The following is a 20,068-nucleotide window of genomic DNA, read 5'->3' on the forward strand; positions in this document are numbered from 1 at the left end:
ATGTATACATGTGAGCACTTGCTTAGAGTGGTAGTTTTGTGTGAATACACGCTATTTTAAAGTCCCAGCGATAATCGTCCTTTTTCAAGTAACCTCTTATTCAAAGTATATCCTCCTACTTTGGATCACTTTTTAAAATAAATTTAATATAAAATTTCATGATTTTAACTTTAAAAATGACGGACTTCCAAACTATGAAATGTCAACCCCTATTTCTCCCCTTAGGCGTAAAATATCCAGAAACGCTTAAATACGTATCTACTCATTTTTAATCAGTATCCCAAAAACAAAGTTTCATTTAATTGATTTAAAAAAATGACAAACTTCTATAAAAACTTTTATCCCTTATTTCGTCCCCTCAGAGGAAGAATATGAAGAATCGCTTAAATATATATCTACTCATTTTTAATCAGTAGCCCATAAAAAAGGTTTCGTGCTTCTAACTTCAAAAATGATGGACTTCCAGACTAAGCTATATAAAAAATGTCAACCCTCCCATTAAGCCCCTTGGAGGTATAATATCTAGAAAGACTTAAATACACATTTAATCATTTTTAATCAGTATCTCAAAAATAAGGTCAAATATATTTAATTTAAAAAAAAATTAAGCGCTTCCATAAAAACTTTCAACCCTTATCCCTCCCTCTCAGAGGCAGAATATCTAAAAACGCTTAACTACGTAATTACTCATTTTTAATCAGTGTCACAAATATAAAGTTTCATTGTTTTAACTTAAAAAATGATTAACTCTCACAAAAACTTTCAATCCTTATTTCAACTCCTCAGAGGTAGAATATCAAGAAACGCTTAAATACATATTTAGACATTTTTAATAAGTAAAACAAAAATAAAATTTCATACTTCTAACTTAAAAATTGACGGACTTCGAGACTAATCTATATAAGAAATGTCAACCCCTATTAACTCCTTAGAGGTAGAATATCTAGAAACACTTAAATACGTATTTAATCATTTTTAATCAGTATCCTAAAAATAGAGTTGCATCTTTTTAGCTTAAAAAATTACGACTTCCATAAAAACTTACAACCCTTATTTCACCCCCTTAGTGGTAGAATATCAAAAAACACTTAAATACGTATTTACTCTTTTTTAATCAGTATCTCAAAAATAAAGTTTCATGTTTTTAACTTAAAAAATGACTGACAGCCATAAAAACTGTCACCCCCTTAGTGGTAGATTATCTAGAAACGCTTAAATATGTATCTACTCATTTTTGATCAGTATCACAAAAATAAAGTTTTATGTTTCTATCTTAAAAATTACAGATTTCAATACAAACTTTCAATCCTTATTCCACCCCCGTAGGAGTAGAATATGCAGAAACACCTAAATATGTATCTACTCCTTTTAAATCAGTATCCAAAAAGAAAGTTTCATGTTTCTATTTTAAAAAATGACGGAGTTCTATACAAATGTTTACTTTTATCTCACCCCCGTAGGGGTAGAAAATGCAGAAATACTTAAATAAGTATCTACTCCTTTTTAATCAGTATCCCAAAAATAAAGTTTCATGTTTCTAACTTGAAAAATTACGGACTTCCATACAAACGTTCAACCCTTATTTCAACCCCTTTAGGGGTAGAATTTTCAATATTGTATTTAACAGCTATTAAACAAATTTAAGATCTATTGTAACAATTAAAATCTGTTTAACAAGACTACGGTACACGCTTGAGGTTTATATACAGCTTTGGTAAATTTTCCGCCCAAAGTCATGTTTTCGTAATGCGTTTTTAATGTTCTCATGTTTCTATAAATCACCATGGTTACCCCTGGCCCAGATTGCTTTAATGGTTTATTAAATTAGTTCATAAACTCTCAGTCATGATGTATAACCACATTTTTAATGCTTCGTATGTTCTATATTTATATTATTTTAATCTTGAAATATCTACCTTATACCATAATCAAATAAAACTTCGTATAAAAACCTATTCAAGAGACAAAAAATATTATTGTCGTTTGTCAAAATTTATCGTCTGTATTTATAAAATATAATATAGTAATATCGATTCAAAATGTACGTCTTATAGATACAGTGAAAATGTAAATTTTAATCTTAAGATTATGCTTACGACACCAATATATCACCCACATTTTTAAAACATCAATATTCTTAAGCCGATACGTATAAAATTTAACGCATGATATTGAAAGATTTATATCAGAAGTATTGTCAAGTGGCAGCTACTAAGAAGCGATCGTTTTAAAATATGGAAGAAAGTTGAATGGATCGGAGACAGTTTTCGGGCTCGCAACGAGAGATACAACTTCGAAATTGAATCACGTATACGGTTTAAAAGTTAAGCGGTTACGTTTCCCGTTCCAAACACTTTTTACGTAGCAGTGGCGCGTGATTTCTTTAAGGAGATATGCGTTTTACTTGATTTGTTTTGTAGTCTTAATCTACTTTAATATTTAAAAAATCTGAATGCTGTTTTGAAAAAAGAAAATTTATTTTATTATCTAAATTTCATTACAGAGAATATTATAATATATACAGCGTGGTGGAATAAACTACAAACTTTCTTCTAAAAAAGAGTTAATGATTTACACCTGGTTTATACCTGGCTTAAACCTGGTTTAAGCCCGCCGTTGGAATATTTACAGGATATCCTTTTTTTACTCTTTATTCCTATCCGAAAAATTGACGTTTATATCTACCCCAGGAAACTGTCAGAACAAAACCAATTCGTTTTTATTTATGGTTTATTTATTTACAAGAAATCCAAAATAGAAAAGCTTTCTTAGATATACTCATCTGTTTCATCATTACGTAAACAAATGAAAGGTAAAATTGAAAGAACATCGTCACTCAAATAGATATTCATTAAGTTCAACATTCGAATATTTTGGAGCTGGTATTGCCGTCGATCGCTCCAATAGTGTTGTCTATTTTAACCACAGAAGCGAGTGAACCGCAGCTGGGATTGTATTGAAACAAAATAAACACGATACAGAAATAATGGTTTTAATTAAAATGACAGTGTATTTCTATTGACAAAACTTTTATCGATTTTTAAAATAATGTTTATTACTTGATCATAGTAAACTTAGATGCGTCGGCTATTTCATAATGAGACATATACAATATGTAGCCATATGTCATCACCTCAATCACTGAAGTTCACTGTTAATAAAACTTAAATTAAAAATAAAAAACCCTACTCAAAACAAGCTATAAAAAGTATATTATAGTATCTACTAAAACTAAAACTAAAATTGGTGATGAGTTTCCTGTTCATATCAGATGATGATACAACGTCAATTCAGGGTAACTATTTTATTGCAATATTATTGAATCACAAGATGCTAACCGTTGAATCGATCAGACCAGTAGATTGTTGTAACCAGTACGTTGCTCACGTCATCCTTTCAAGTTTTATTGACTAGAAAAGAAGTTTGAATGATAATAATATTTTAATACTTGAACTGATTTTTTTTTCGGTTCATACTTTGATCGATTACTACGTCACAGACAGTCACGTTAAAGTTATGATACCCCTCATTTTGTCTAGAAGTTTTCTATTTACACAACATTGAAAATAAATCATTCACAAAAAAGGCCAAAAATATTTCAAGGACCAACTAACTACATGTTATCCATACGAACTATATTAAAAAAAATATCTTCACTTACTAAACGTGTCAAGCTTTACTTTTAGTTTCAAATTATTACGGACAAAAGAAAACATTCCAGGCGGTACGGATATATATATTTTTTATATTAGGCAAAAATGGAAACAGAAGTAATTTTCGGATTTACAAATGGAACTCAACATTTTCTGCGTGTAATTTAATTTGGACCGACTCCAGCCTTCACGAACAAATAATTTAAAAGGCAGGAAGTTTAAGCTGAAATAAAGTATTATAACGAGTTTTATGGCGCTCACTTATTTTGAATGATAGCTGAGCTTAACCACTTACAGCATTAATTTCCTTCATCAATCACCTCAATTCTGTGGCTTTTCTGGCCTCCAATTGAGATAACCGAAACAAATTTCTAACTATATTTGTAGATAATAATTGTTAAACTAAAAAAAAATCAAGTTATATTATCATTTTCTGGTTCAATTCTTTGAGGACGTTCGTTATATTAATGTTTATAAGAATTAGAATTTCTGGCTGTTCATTTAGAACAGTCCAATTACAAACGGCTTATAATATGACGTCAATTCGCTTATCACATTCCACACATAAAACATTTTGATTTGATACGCATATAATAGGAGTTACTATGGAAACGACAAATCAGCATTTTGTGGCGCAATCCATAGTGGGTTTAAAATTTTAGCAATTAATTAATCGTATATTGTCACGGGAAACAAACGTATGCAAAATTTCAGGTCTATCAAATAGTCGGTCGAAAAATTAAAAAAAAATTATTACAGACACTAACATAGGTAAAACTAAATAAAGCTTGTAGAAAAAATTCAAATGATTTGATTGTTAAAAAAAAATCAGATTCTGAATTCTTTATTTCAAAATTCAACTTGAACAAAGATCTTGGTATTGGGTTCTATGTAATATGAATATATTCAGTGGCAACACCAATTTTGTCTGACATCATGTAAAACTATTGGTCCCGCTCCTATGATTGTGCTTATAATATTTCATTTTTGACCAGGTTTGTAATTGTTCAAGAGGACATCATCTTCATCGAGAGTCTATTTTTTATTTACATTTTAATAAAATCTTCTTTTAATATATTTCCAAATAAAAAATGTATACATTACTAGCTGTGCGCACGACTTCGTGCGCATTTGACAAAAAAGTTATCGATTAGTTCGCAGTTTTTAATACAACTTATTAATTCTGTATTAGGCAGGTTTTGTGATATTAAGGCACACCCCACGTGACGGCGGAGTGGGGTCATGCGCGAAGGCCACGCGCGGTACTAAAAAGTATTTGGACATTGCAGTGTGAATTTATATATCATTCTAAAATAAAAGTAGCCTAAGTTACTTCTTATTACATCAGCTATCTGCCAGTGAAAGTCCCATCAAAATCGGTCCAGCCGTTCCAGAGATTAACCGGAAGAAACAGACAGGCAGACAAAAAATGTTATTTTGGTTTATGTACCGTGTATAGATTACATATATGTACATTTAGTAAAAAGCGGTTATTTTAATATTACAAACATACAATCCAATTGTATTATATGTATATAGAATTAATATTGAATATTTTAATTAATTAAAAAGTGAAGGAATATGGTTTTCTAAATGGGTTGATCATTTTTATTCGCTGACATAGAAAAAAAGGAGAGATATATTATACGAGCAAGCAGAAAACAGTACGGTACCAACGCATACATTGTCAGCACTTCTTGACAAGCTGATTCGCCGTAAAAATACAAAATTTAACTTGAACATTGCGAAGCACACCAACGAAAATGTAAACATTTGTCTATGATGTATTTTTTAACTAGTCCATATATCAAAAACTATGGCGCTCAACTAAACAAACGATGCAGTTGGTTTTGTTTGGCTCACTGAGTTTTGGGAAATGTCTTTATTGTATTCACTGTTTTTCAATTTTAACTTTGAATCGAAATGCTTTGAATCTATGTTCACTGTTAGATAAAACATGTTACACTTCAATGAATAGCATAGTTAGGGACGTAGGGAATGACGGAACATTTTTGTATATTATTGAAATATAATTATAAAAATAACAATGATTACAAATAACTACTAAATCGAACCAAACTACTGCGCGTTTTTCCATTTCTAGTTTTTTTTAGTATTCATAAAAAAAAACTAGTACTATTGGTAAGTGTTTACCGTCGCCGGTGATTATCTGCAATATAGCAAAATTTACGGGATCCATTGCAGCTCTCACAGGAACTGAACACTTGATGTTAAAATATCTACTAAAACTACAGGAGTAAGATCATTCTACCACTTGCACATACCAAGTACGGAAGAACGTCACACATCAATAAGATAATTCCAAATAATAAATACACCAGGCTCACAGATAGACAGTGTGGATAGATGGTGTGGATGATATATAGTCCTAAGACAATGAGTGCGATACTAGGCACATAAATGGACCACACAATAAAAGTATTTCTGTTTTATATTTATCAAAAAGTAATAATGTTATTGGTTCATGCGAGCCAGGTTGTAACGAACTTAGCCAGAAGATGTCTCCTCAATTTTGTATTAAAGAAGTACAGTTTGTATTAACCGGGTAGACTAGGCGCTAGAAGACGCGCTCTTATGTGCATCAGAAATGTAGGAATCTTCTTCAAGAAACGCCTACCGATGCCCTTGATGATAAAATAAGGGAGATGCAAATTAAATAATGTATTCAGTAGTGCACACTAATGAATATAAACTGTAGAATATAATAATATGTCCGACACTTAGACGGACGATGTTCGAGAGCTTGGAGCTTAGCTTGCGTTAGCGATTAATCGCTGAGGACTCTTTTGGCACAACAACCGCCTTCGAGAACTATCTTGGTGTGACAATCGAAATAATCTAATTTTGCAAGCTTATAATCAACTAAGTTACACTAAAAGTAACTGTCATTGGTATAATAAAAACGGCTTCTCTGGCGTGAAAAATGCTTATCGTTGTTTTGTATGCCAACATGTTTTAGTATAAATAACTTTATTAATGTTTCAAAATAGATGCCAAAATCTATATTGATATCTATGAAATTAGTCTTCTTCTTTAACATATATACCACAAAAATCGAGGACGAGTGAATCTTCATTACATTCTGAACCGATGGTAAAGCATTCAAGGACTTGTAAATGACATTTAAACTAAAATTATCTTATTTTCTCAACAAAACTCATGTAAAATGTTTATCGATTGATTTTGACAGAAAATGTACGTACGGTTTGAGATTGTTCGTCTTAATTAAACCAAGAAAACTTCTTGTGAGCTAGTTAGATTATAGATGTGATTATCGTGAGTTAGGAATTGATAGGGTCTGATAGATTGCTCTTTTTAGGGTGAGATTAGACGTAAGTAAGATTCCACGAGTTTTGGACGTGAGAAGACTTAAATTTAACTTATTAATTTATCATTTAACTATGACAAAGTTAAGAGTTGAATCTGTAATGTATCCTACTGACAGTATTAATGCTGTATACTGACAATATTAATAATGTTTGATATTTTTTTTCTAAAAATCTATTTTATAGAGGCTCTTCAACAAAAACAAATACTTAAACTAAAATAACGACGAAACTCAAATAGGAATCGAAGCTGCAAGTAATCGTGCAGAAACTAATGTTGACAACTAACCTTAACAAGTGGTAGAAGAGGGTTTTAGGGAACGTAGAAAGTCGATCCTTTTCTATGATCATCCAAAATATAAAATCTGTTAACATATGAAGAAACCATTAGTAGATAATGTAACGAAAAAAACGTTATTAGCAAAGAAATGGGAAACTGTGGAAATATCTTTGTTGTAAACATAAAGAGGCAATTTGTAGCTGCCATAGTGAGTGTTGTTTGTTTATTGGCAGCGCTTAGCGCAGACGAGCCGTCAGCTTGTTCCGTTTCTCAGAGACTTGTAGATGAACAACTTTTTTAAATATTTATTTTTCCTGTATGACTCAATACCTACTTTATATAAATGTGCTTTACAAGGATTTACTAATTCGTATATCATTGTACATCATTTATTACGCATTTGCTAGAATAATATAATATTTATATAATAAACATAAAAGATAAATGACAATAAAATACCTACGAGTCTTAGATTCAGCAGCTGTCGTCCACCATAACGTTATTAGATTTCGTCGACGTTATTATAAAATATATGTTGTAAAGTTAATATGTATCTGTTGTTTCTGATTAGGATAAATTATATTGTTATGTAAAAACAGGATTATTCGTATGCTTGTTCATTGATTGGTTCATAGTATAATTGCGCAAGTAACTCTGTCAGTTACCGAATACCATAAAAAAAAATTGGATAAAGCATTAATATTGCTGTAAAAATAAAGAAAATTTAGTCAGATGGAGTCTCGAGGTAAACTTACGTTAAAATAATTACTTCCATCAAATTGTTTGACTTTATGTAAATTAGACCAATAGTTCTGGATATAAAAAATAATATGTTTAAATAAACACAGAGAATAATCGCAAGGCGCACAGTAAAATAAAATATTATTACTGTTTAGGGATATCTGGGAAGGGGAAAACGAACGCTTGGCGTGATGCTAATTATACTATAATATTTGTTAAATTCTCTTTACTGAATAAAATATATCGGGAACAAAATTTTAGACGTTCTTGTGAGCTGGTAGCTATTATAACTTTGCTCTAAGAACTAATTTTAAGTAGGTACTAACGCTTTTAAAGACCGTCTTGAAATGCTTCACTCCGCTTGAGCCTAATCCACCGGTTAGTGCCTACTAACTCAATGATGATAACATACTTAGTACTACATATGTATATTTAATAAATCAGACATTTAAGCCGAGATGTTCCAGTGGTTAGAACGCGATATCTTAACCGATGATTTCGGGTTCAAACCGAGGCAGACATTGCTGAATTTTCATGTGCTTTATTTGTGTTTATGATTCATCTCGTGGTGAAAGAAAACATCTTGAGGATGCAGGTTGCATGTGTCTAATTTCAATGAAATTCTGCCACATGTGTATTCCACCAACCCGCATTGGAGAATCGTGGTGGAATATGCTCCAAACCTTCTCCTCGAAGGGAGAGGAGGCCTTAGCCCAGCAGTGGGTAATTTACAGGCTGCTAATGTAAAAAAATATATTTAATAATTTATGTATTATACACATAATTATGTGCATACGTATGTATGTGTGTGTAAATTTGCACTTGTGGGTGTGTATGTTTAAGAGCGGTTCTAGAAAACCGATTGTTATATATCAAAAAAGTTATAGCGGTATTTACAAAATAATGTAATAATAAAAAACTATAACGCGGAGTATTGTCAATACCAGAACGTGTGGACGCTTGGATATTGTTAAGATTTATCTCAACGCAGCTAAAATCTAATTTCGAAGAAGTCCGATACCAGAACTACCTAGTGGCGATCTGATTCCAATACTCGTCAATATCGGATTTGCTACAAACTACGGAAATTGATTTCAAAGGTTCTCTCGAATGTGAACGCAAAACAATTATTTACTATTTTTGTAAACTTTATAGCTGTAATAAAATAAATATCCTATATTATTTGAAACGAGCTTCATATTTTTATGGGATGTGTGGCACGTATGATTAGCAATAATTAACTTATTATCTGGATTCAATAAAAATAAATTTGTTTTGCCAAAATATTTATTTTATGCTTCTATAAATATATTTATAGTGAGATTCATTTCGAGGGATAGTTATTTCAATTAAAAAACATTTTTATGGGTAATAATTATATTCTAAGCATATAGATTTATGTAAAACACTCTTATTTTTTTAATGTTAATCCAATCCAAAGTTATGTGATTTATAGAGAGCAGAACCATTATATGTTTGTATTTTAATCTATATGTTAAAGTTACGCGTTGTCAATATCGTAAAATGATACAAAGGCAATACCAGTAGAGGTATAAAAAGCAATATTAAGATACGCTACATCAGGAACACGTCAAGGAGTAGATACATAAAAGAAATAAAAAAGCAATATGTCGTGAAAGGCATATGTTTGCGATGCTAGCGGTGAAAAAACAAACCTATCTCAAAGAGACTTCTCCTGAAAATCAATTCGTAGTTTAACATAAGAAGACGTGCGGGTAGTAGGGCTGCTTTTTGTCGCTCTAAAGCTATTGCTGACATATGTGCGTAATGTACGTCTCACCGAATCGCTTCAGAAACGCACATCTGCCACGTGCGAGCCATAAACGATCGAGATTACAGATCGTTCAGTGAATTACACGGCAATTGAGTGCATAAGTTGTGAAGACAATTTGGGTAATAATGATAACATTTGAATACTAATGACAACGATTATGCTTGATTAATATTTTACTTATATATAATATTTATTTTCTCTTAAAAATATTGTAAAAATCAATTTGAAGATCATTAAATGAGAATTAAATTTGGATGTATGTTACAAAAATTAAATAAATAAATATAACTAAATAAATATTCTTAATACGTTTTAATAAATTCTAATACCTTTACATTTTAGTAACAAATCTGTTTAATGTATTCAAAAATAAATGTCATAATAACTAATCATATAATGGTAACTTATATTCAAAAATTCATAAAATTATTCTTAAAAGCGATTGCGGGTCGGACCATTTTTGTACTATTCAGACGATAAACTGACTTTTTTTTTAAATTTATCGCTAATCATATTTATGTAGCTACATTATTTTAGGTAATTATGAACTTCAGACGAATCCTAAATTGTATTGCCAGTATGATGTTAGAACACATTTCGGACGTGACTTGAAAAATACGTGACGTAAAAAAACTATTACATTTAACTAGGAAGGAAATATGATGTTAAATGTAGCGTAGGAAACCTGCCGCCCTTTTGATTTCAAAGAAATGAGCAAGCTGACTTATATATTTTACAAAGCCGCGTCTATTGCAGATTAAGTATCTCAATGTCACACTAAATTTTGAAATGAAAATAACCAGAAAAAAGTCGTAAAAACAAACTCGTATTAAGAGTGCGTTAGCCCAACGAGCCATTTGAAAAGTCAACCAACATTAAATTGTTGAAGGTAAAAGTACTTTTCTTTCATTGTTTCTGGGCGTACGATGGGCTCTTAAGACTCAGGAAATTGACAATGGAGGTAAAGTTTATCTTTCGCCGTCAGCCTTTTGAGGGGCCAAGACGTGACCCGGCTGCTTGATTCCATTACGAAGCTCGACCCGACAATGGAAAATTAAAAGTCGAATTTTATATTACCAACGAGCCGTTTGCTCTACTGGAAAATCAATATGTTCTTATTAGCAAACTCGACGACAAATCCATTTTCGAATTAAAACTAATCGAATAAAATATTTACTTTATCATTACAACAATACCGATTATTTATTGGGAGAAAATATTATACAAATAAAAATAAATTCTTACAATTGAAGTTCTCAATATCTCATTTTTACAATTTTAAGAATTAATAAAAAGAAATGTTATTGTTCACGGATTTTACTTTTTCTATTCAGATATTCCGTTTATTTCAATTTGAAGGCTCATTACATCTGCGACCTTGATCTCTGAGCAATACCTACTTCTGAATTTCATTGCTTGGTACAGAAATGATGATTTAAACAAAAACATATGTCTTTGGTGGTAAAATGAAATTTCAACATGATATTGTTATCCATTTTAATTAATCAATTATTTATTAATTAAAATTCATACTTTATTACTCTAAACCATGGGTGTCATAAAAAGACATCAAATAAGGTCAAGATTAATTATATTTCTAAGACAACCCCATATGTATTATTGTTCTAATAAATAAATAAATAATAAAAAAATAATAATAATACTGAAATAGAACAATTAAAAACAAAATAAAAATTGAATTCTATTTTCATGTTTCTTTATATTTCAAGATAAATATTTTTTCAGGTTCGCGTGACGGATAGTGAAGCACGCGTTTCATCAGAAATAAGTATTATACCCCTAGATTTAATCTACAACTTACTATTGGCGTTCACGCTGAGGGATTGGTAGATATTTTCGATCACTATATTATTAAGTATTCCTGACATTGCCGATACGCCACCAACTTTGGGAACAAAACTGTCATGTTCCTGTTGTGCCTGCTCAGTACACAAAAATACTGAGTATTGCTGTTTGACGGTAGAATATCTGATCACTGGCATCAATTGTCTTTATAATTCTGAGATCGCCAATTATATCGTAGATGTGTTGTACAAAATTTTATAATTACGTGGAGCTTTAAGCATATAAGCTTTAAGCATAGAGGAGACATCAAGAGAATAAAAGACACGGCGGTAGAAGATTCTCCTTTTAAAATGTATTTATTTCAGATTTCTACTTTGACGGCCTCCGTGGTCTAGTAGTGTGGACACCGGTTTTAATGGGTACGCCACTCCGAGGTCCCGGGTTCGATTCCCGGCCGAGTCGATGTAGAAAAAGATCATTAGTTTTCTATGTTGTCTTGGGTCTGGGTGTTTGTGGTACCGTCGTTACTTCTGATTTTCCATAACACAAGTGCTTTAGCTACTTACATTGGGATCAGCGTAATGTATGTGATGCAGTTCAATATTTAAAAAAAAAATCTACAAAATTTAATTAAATACATATGTAAAATGTGTAATTTTTTTTTTCTTCAAAAATTATAATATATATAAATCATATCTAAATTTAGCTTAAATGACATACACTGCTATACATTACTTGAAGTAAGATTTATTTGATATATTCTTTTAAAACATTTTATATTAAGTAACATGTTATCATAACTTAAACCTTTATACAGCTGTCGCTTCAAAGGATTTAGAAAGCATTAACGTAAATAGTTATCTTCACTGTGAATCTCAAGTCTCAACACACAGATGTTGGTGTAGCAGTTAAGTAACTGAAAATATTTAGCTACCAGATTATATGCAACTCATCCTACACTTACTATGTTTATAAATATATACTAAAAATAAAGAGATGAATTTAAAAAGAAGGTAAATGTATAAAAGTAATGAATATTTTGAGCCCTCTAAGAACTTTATTTATTTTTCATATATATATTATGATAAATTTGAAAGAAAATATACAAAATAACTATATAATGATCGTTTAGAATAGTTTTATATAAATCCCTCGACATTCTATGTTTTTAATTATGCCGTGCAAAGGCGAGGCTCGCTATTGTTTTTCAAAAAAACATAGATATATCACCATCACTGGCCAGACACATATCGCTAAGCTCTCGACTCGAATAAAAGCGAAAAAAAAACAATTAATTTAATGATCAACCAAATATTCTTTAATAACGAACGGATAATAACGATAGCAAAAGCAATTTTAATGATAGATAATGTTTCCTTTATACTTTTATAATGAGACCAAAACGAATGAAAATAAAAATTAAAAATGTATCAAATAAACATTCTTTATTATAAAAATAATAACAATTCGTATTAAATTATATTCGTGATACGATGTAAATATTTCTTAATTTTACATTAAAATATTTATTAATTTGTTTCCTTCACCTATATTATAAATACATACAAAAAATAAACTAACAGCCTGTAACTATCCCACTGCTGGGCTATGACTCCCTGACCTTTGCCGAAGACAGTTCTGGGCTAGTATAACAAGCAGCAAGGTAAATAATATGGCATACTATAATTGTCATCATTTCAGTTTTTATGAGAACAATTCAATTTGTTTTTTATTACACAGCTTAATAACAAAACGTAAAATATTTTAACTGCTTACGAATTTACGAGATTAGAAACCCCAAAAACCCCATACTTATTACAAGTTACAAAATCCAATAACAACTTGTGTAAAAGTCAACATTGCAACTAATTGATTTCGTAAACTTGTTTTATTTAATTGCTCTGTTGGGAATCGCTTCGAGAACTTTTATTGACTGACGCAGGACGTCACTTATTTATAAGAAAATACGCATTTTTACCTCATTGAAAACAGAACTTATTAGCAATATTAACACATATTTTGAAACAAAATATTTTAACTATATTTTATTTACGTAAAAAAAATATATATTGAATATTTATATTTATAACGACATTATTATTTTCTTATATTTTCAAATAAAAATATGTTAATGACGTAAACTTATGAATCTCCAGAATTTAAAAGATATACTACAATAATGACTTCATTTCACAGGCGTCTAAATCAATATAAATAAAATACACATTTTTATAGATGCTCAACATACCGTACAGAGTTTACTTTTAAATCTTATAGCTTTAATTGATTTTTTAATACACGTATTACGTTTATTAATTAGATTGACTTTGAATCAATACAAAGCTTCATTTCATATTGAAAACGATACATGGGGAGTAAGTGCTACTCTCATAAGCCTATAGTATTCTCTACATCGAAAACTATATTGTTAGATGAAGCTCGCTTTATAATTACATGTAACAATAGTTACTATCGTCTGCGTAAGTTTTCATCATTAAATTATTTCAGTGTTTGCACAGAGAAATTGAGAAATGATATAAGTAAATAAATAGATGACGAAAATCCAATTAAGAACTCAATTTGATCTTGATTTACTTTGCCTATAATTGTTTGTTTAGTTAACGTTTACATTGGAATCCATAACCAATAAGGTAGAGTTTATTAGCGTTGCTCTCGAAAATTAATTTATTAAGCGACAAAATGATTTTCCAATTTCTGATCATCGTTACGTAGCGCAAGAACTGTTTCAAAGAACTGAGCAATATCGTATGAAAAATACTGTATATTGCTATAATTGGGGTATTGTTGTCGTATATATATATTTTTAATAATCTGTCGTTAGGCGGTTTTTCCAGGAGGTAAGTATTAAGTTATCATCTCCGCTCATTAGCATTATAATCTTTTTCGTGAACCGCCCATACGTCCGCAACCATGGGATCTGATATATGGGATAGTATCATCATGCGTGCACTCAATCTTCAATCTCCATCACAACAGTACAAAATATAAATGGTGATATTGTATCCACTACCAAATAATGTAGTGTTTTAACCAATCCACCGGCTCAAGTAATCAGAAGGAGGGTTGGTGTCAACCAAGCAAACTTTGTTTTCACGGTTTTTGTTTCATGTATAATATTATATCAGAACGGTTTCAATTTACATATTAAATAATAATGAAAATTAAAAATAATGATCATTACATAATACTTCACTTAAAATATCATAATTATTTTTTTAACAGCATTAATCACAAATTCTTATTACGTTTACGTCATTAGTCTACATAGCGCACCTATTTATGCATACTTCAATGTAAAATAGCTAGACCCGCTTAACTTGGGTCTTATAATGAGGGGAGGACATTAGCCTCTTTGTCATGAGTATGAAAGTCGATTTTTGTTTGCTTGTATCCAGGATTGCGTGCTAGCCACTCCAATTAAGGGGCAAGCAAAGTGCGACGACTGCACGTAAGCAGGTCGGCCGATATAACGTTAACACACGACTTTTAAACGAGACTGCCTACATTTTCACGAGTTTTTAACTTTTATATTTGATGTTACACACGAAATGCGAACTACATAAAAATAAGCATTACCATAAAATTATATGAAATACGTTGGTTATTTTCTGCCTACTGAATATGAATATTTATGTAACTTTACACTTTTTTTTTTCTTTTTCGAACGCATAGTCGAAGTATGCAAAGTCACACAATCGCAAAACGGGCTTCATGTTCAACATGCTTTTAAAAAAATATTGTTAATAAAAAAGAAAGATATTTAAACCTAACTTCAGACATCGTCCCGATCACAAAGAATAGTCAACGTCTCATGAGATATCACGTTACAAATATAGACACGGGCTCTCTTTATTTATTCGCTCAGACTTGATAGGACAACTGAACAAGGGCAAAATAGAACAGAGGGAGAGCATGAACGGGCCCATCTTTACGTATTTTCCGAAATTGCCACTCTCGTGAGTATTACAATGGTGACTTCCTAATTCAAGCTGCTTCTTCTGGGATATTCTTAACTTAATTCGACCTGGGATTCCTAATCTGTAACCTCAAAATCTACCCAACAAGCTAACTGCTATATCAATGAGGTACTTAGTTGTAAGTTTTGCCGATATAAATGTATGAATATATCTAAAAGATACGCAAATATGTGTTACAAGGTGTAGCAAGGTGAACTTGAATGATAGTGATTAGTTTCATAAAAAAAATCGTTTAAGTTACAAAAAAAAACTGAGAAAAATTAACATACGTACGTAGAATAACCGAATTTAATTTACATATTACAAGCGAAGCTGAGTGGACACCTCATTATCCCGCATAATGATCTCCGCCGGGTTACACTTCCAGGACTTAATTACCTCTAATCTGGTATTCCCGAATCCACCACAAACCCCGTAATTACGGCTAGTCTGCATAAACGCTTTGATAACTGTTAATCGAGTATGGAAATTTTTAATTTGAGATCATGTTTGTTGTTTGAAAGGGTAATATTTGTTTATATTCATTCAAAACGTGATTTCATTTGCAAATATTTGTATGAAATAAATCGTTGAAATACAAATAATATGACCAATGTAATTTGACGTTCATTTAATCTCAAAGCCAAACTTTGAAAAAGGTACAAATGAAGTAAAAGTATTTCACCCTTATCTCAAAATGAAACGAACAAAACCCGAATGTTGATTTAATTTAAAAAGAACTCTCTGAAGGACACGTAAAATGACCAACAATTTCGAAGCCGCAATTCAATCTCTTTTATCCCGAAAGAGTTGTTGGTGACCGCCACCTACTAGCGACCAAATTTCTCGTATCGTAGGTATGTTGATGTGTGCTTGCCACCATTGCGTGCCTCACGTTTCCAGGTCGCACGAACGGCAAAAAATTGGATGGAACCATTTTTTCACCGCAACTGAGTGAGCGAATGTTTGGAAATAGAACAACTTTAGTAATCGTTACAAACTGTATCCATAAAAATCCAATTGAATTTTAGTAGGGACAAAATTAAACTTTATAATATAACAAATGTAAATTACATACGATCTCGAAATAGAACATGTATTCATAATGCTACCTTTTTTTAACAGATTACAATTCCTGGCGATAAGTAAGTACGTGTTTAAAAAAATGTTGTTTTTAAGCACATGTATTTATGTTATTTTAATTGGTTTGAAGGACACACTAAAGCTAGTATTTTGTATTTTGAATGCTACGTTTTCTATGATTCAGTTACTTTCGGGGCGTACTATAATTACTAAGGATTAACCAAATATCAGACATTTTTAAAGGAAAGGGTCATTTAAACAATTCACCCGAGCTCTTTTTATAAATAATTTCAAGTACTTATATGATATTAATTTCCTAGTTAAAAATAAACTTATGATATAATTTGTAAATGCCCTGCTATTGAAGCTCTTAGTTGTTTACATATTATAGTTTCTATATGAATGTATTACTCAAGATAATTAAGAATGTTTTAGGAGTGCTTCCATCACGAATACGCAACTTAATAAATCTGCTAACTTTGCGGAACAATAGACGTTTCTCTTAAATTTTAATGCTATAAGATAAATCAGGGAAACCGCTTATCACAACTTCAATCTTTCACTCAGATAAAACAATCCATTATCAGAAACATTTTCTAAATATGTCCTCCAACTTTGAGAAATATAAATAAATATTATAAAATAATATAATATTACAGAGCCTATATGATATCCCAGTTGCTAGCACAGGTGTATTTTACCTAAGATTGCGAATTGAAACCCAGTGAAGCGTCATCTCATGATCGGTGGTAAGAGACATATTTGGAAACCTGTGTGTGTTGGATTTGTACCATATCACAGTAGTAGAACTATCCTCATTAAAATATCGTAGCGGAAAAGCTACAAATCTTATTCTCGTGACAAAAGTAGCCCTTAGCCCAGCAGTATGAGATTTATAACCAATTATTTTTTTTTATTATTACTAACCCTACGCTTCGAATTAATCTGAACATTAAGCATCCGCAAATGTATTACGATTTTTATCCTTTGCATTGGCCGCTTCAATAGTCGTAGTTCCCTCACGGATCGTTGTGGTTACCATGCAATTTACCTTTGAAGTTAATGTGCACATTCTGAATCTATAGAATCTATGTTTTTGTACAAGTATGTTACAAATTGATTAACTTGTCCATTATTACGTATATGTGTTAAATAAATATAATTTAATTTTAAAATTACTTTCATTACGATAATTACTCAACGAACGAACACGATTACAGTATACTTTCGTTAATTTAAAGGCAATAGATTTGATTATAATCTCCTACTAGTAAAATATAACATTTATTTTATTATATTTTTGAATATTTCATTAAAATTACATATTAAATTAATTTCAATAATAAACTATGTATATGTATATTATACATACGACCAAGTCTATAAAATTCATTCTGTGGTAAGGTTTATTATCGGTTAATAAATTATAACCACGTACTCGTTAAATATAATATTTATTTTTTGTTCATTATTTTATTAATATTACATTTGTTTTAATATAAAAAATAAATTATGACAATAATGTATACCACCGGACACAATACGTATATACAAAATTTATTCTGTGGTAATGTTTATATCAATATGGTACAATTTAACTTAGGTACATTACAATATTTTCGTTTGAACTACGCAAAACGATAAAACTAGTTAAGGAAATTAATATGGAATGAAATTATAACCATTAATAGATATATCACAAGTATTCCCTCTGTGAATTATACCAGAGTAGATAAATAATATACTTCGTTTTTGTTTATAGTTAAAAAGCACCGATCAAAGGCATTAAAATTATTTTTAGGATTCTCTATATTATGATATTTTATATTCAGGTGATAGAATACTTATAGTAAAACATGAAAAAGGCGTTAACGTAACACCTTATATTACATCATAGTGGTATATATACATATACATATATATTTACCAATTACATTATCCACAAGCTATAGATCTAATTACGTTGGTTACAATAGAATGAAAATATGTTAGAAAAATACGTTTATGAGTTTTTAATGAATTCTATATTACTCACATTATTCTAATTATGTATTGTAAGTGTGTTAATTATACAGAAAAATGTAAATGAAAATTAAACTAAAAAATCTGTATAAATTATATTTAGACATTATCTTCCTTTTCAAATCTTAAAACTTCGCACGATGAAACACGCATAAAAAGCCTTTGTCAGGCCCGGCGGCACGTTTTTACCGAATTCACGCAAGTTTCGTAGTTTCGAGCAGAAATTCTGTGAGGTTATTTTAAGCTATGACATTACTTTGGATGGATAAACATTTGCACTATTTATTTTGACGGAAAATGATGTATGATTTTAACTGCTCATATACGTTTTAGGCGGACGTGACGCTTTAGTGTTATTTGCCTGATTAGCTGACAAAATTAAGTTAATATTTTTAAGACATGAGTTGAACTGCTCATGTTTATATATTTAACAAACCATAAGTAGTAATTAAAACAAAGGAACTAGGTAGCGATATCTAATAGACAAATATTAAATGGCAAATTATATAAATTTACTTTAAAAAGACGATTCACAACAGCATTGAATATACTTATTAAAATGAACAGCTATTGATAATGAATTAATTATTTATTGATAATGAAAATCCGAGCTCGGAGCCGCGGGTTATTATTTGACCTACGTATTATTATGCACCGAAAGAGCAAAATCGATTAATCAGAAAGATTACATTGATATTAATTTAACGAAAATTCATACTGACCAACATTTCAATTTTTAGTAGAAGTTTTAAGGAACTGAAATTGTTATAATATCTCTAATCTAAATAATAAATAATAATAATTTGAATACATAGTTATATTTTTTTTAAATGTTACATTCGTATTTTCAGTTTTTAAATTTCGTTACTTACTTTAGTATATTTTTAGAGCCGTGGTTCTGGCATATTACTTATCAAGCTCAAGATATATAATTTTTATAAAGTTTTTGTTAAGCGCCCAGAACTTATACTCATATATGTATGGTTACCAGTGCGATAGCAAATGCATTCCCAATAACGGCTGATATAAGATAGGAGTAAAATTCTGTAATATGCATTACCTTGCAGCTTAGACGCTGCGGTAACCAAAAATAAATGATAATATATTATATATTGTAAATGTGTAGTTGAATTTGTATTTTATTAATATACCTATTGTATTTAATCCGTGTAAAATAGTAACTACTGAACTTCATGCCGGATTTTCGGCAGAGCCTATATTCCGAACTGGTGGTAACTTTACACTGAATTTAATCTTGTATGAAGTTTTATGAGTGCTGGTTGAAATCTACTTAATAAAGTATATTATAAATTGATTGAACTTGATATTAGGTCTATTGTTGTATTTTGTGCGAATAAAATACA

The sequence above is a fragment of the Vanessa atalanta genome, chromosome 7 (assembly GCF_905147765.1).
Source record: "Vanessa atalanta chromosome 7, ilVanAtal1.2, whole genome shotgun sequence".
In the NCBI taxonomy this organism is placed as follows: domain Eukaryota; kingdom Metazoa; phylum Arthropoda; class Insecta; order Lepidoptera; family Nymphalidae; genus Vanessa; species Vanessa atalanta.